At 40.4% G+C, this 1,462-nt stretch overlaps 1 pseudogene across 1 annotated transcript; it reads left to right on the top strand.

Moving 5' to 3' along the window:
- Positions 1-343: 343 nt before the first annotated feature.
- Positions 344-1,211, top strand: LOC311589090 (small ribosomal subunit protein eS6-like; annotated as a pseudogene). Its single transcript has one exon. The product of its transcript is annotated as a small ribosomal subunit protein eS6-like (transcript).
- The last annotated feature ends 251 nt before the right edge of the window (positions 1,212-1,462 follow it).

Here is a 1,462-nt window from a genome sequence, read left to right as displayed (position 1 = left end):
ATGATATAGTTACCTACCAAGGGCTCTAAGGTGAGTAATAGATAACTTGACAAATAAAATAGTCAACTAAAGCCACTAGCCAAAATTGGAAGAATAGAGCATTTAGTCAAATGATGATACACAAAAGGCCACATATAGAGAAAGCAAGGGCTCCACTATCCCATTTTTGTCAAAGTAAGATCATGTGGTTTAGGAGCCCTGTCTTTTGAGGCAGGGAAAACATTCAACAGTTTCTCACGCATGTATGGGTAGATCTAAATGTGGCATCTGACTAGGTATAAAGTCAGAACTCAAAAGTTATTGAACTACTGGTCCTTTCTTTTGAAAGAAGTACTGGCTCTTTTTCGTGGCGCCTCCTACTTGGTCGACTGTGTCAAGATGAAGCTGAATATCTCCTTTCCTGCCACCAGCTGTCAGAAACTCATTGAAGTGGATGATGAACGCAGGCTTAGTACATTCTATGAGAGGCAGATGGCCACAGAAGTAGCTGCTGATGCTCTGGGTGAAGAATGGAAGGGTTATATGGTCCGGATTAGTGGTGGGAATGACAAACAAGGGTATTCCATGAAGCAAGGCGTTTTGGCCCATGGTAGAGTTCGCCTGCTGTTGAGTAAGGGGCACTCTTGTTGTAGACCACGGAGAATTGGAGAGAGGAAGAAGCACAAGTCTGTTTGAGGATGCATTGTGGATGCCAATCTGAGTGTTCTCACCTTGGTTATTGTAAAAAAAAAAAAAAAAAAAAAAAAAAAAAAAAAGACGAAGAGAAGGATATTCCTGGACTGACAGATACTGCTGTGCCTTGCTGGTTGGGACCTAAAAGAGCTAGTAGAATCCGAAAGCTCTTTAATCTCTCTAAAGAAGATGGTGTCCGCCAATATGTTGTCAGAAAGCCCTTAAACAAACAAGGTAAGAAGCCCAGGACCAAAGCACTCAAGATTCAGGGTCCTGTCATTCCCCGTGTCCTGCAACACAAACACCAACGCATAGCTCTGAAGAAACAGAGTACTAAGAAAAACAAGGAGGAGGCTGCAGAATATGCTACACTTTTGGCTAAGAGAATGAAGGAAGCCAAAGAAAAACGCCAGGAACAGATTGTCAAAAGATGTAGGCTGTCCTCACTGAGAGCTTCTACTTCTAAGTCTTAGTCCATTCAAAAATAAGTCTTTAAGAGTAACAAATAAATGATCATACCTTTAAAAAAAAAAAGAAAGAAAGAAGTACTGAAAGAAGAATCTATTTTTAAAACCTGCATGCTTTTACTTAAGGATGTGTTTACTTAAACACAAATGGTGAAAATACAGGATGGACCAGGAAGTCCAACATCTTTGTTTGAGGACCTTTACGAAGTACAGTGCGTTGAATGCTTTGGCATCAAAGCAAGTTCAGAATTTTCCTTAATCAGCTTGCCAACAAAAGCTTTTGAAGATTTCAGTAATCCAGTCTGAATAATCACGGAAGTGGT

Source organism: Acomys minous (genome assembly GCF_964271855.1).
Source record: "Acomys minous genome assembly, chromosome: 18".
Classification (NCBI taxonomy): domain Eukaryota; kingdom Metazoa; phylum Chordata; class Mammalia; order Rodentia; family Muridae; genus Acomys; species Acomys minous.
This window is presented reverse-complemented; position numbering and strand designations above follow the sequence as displayed.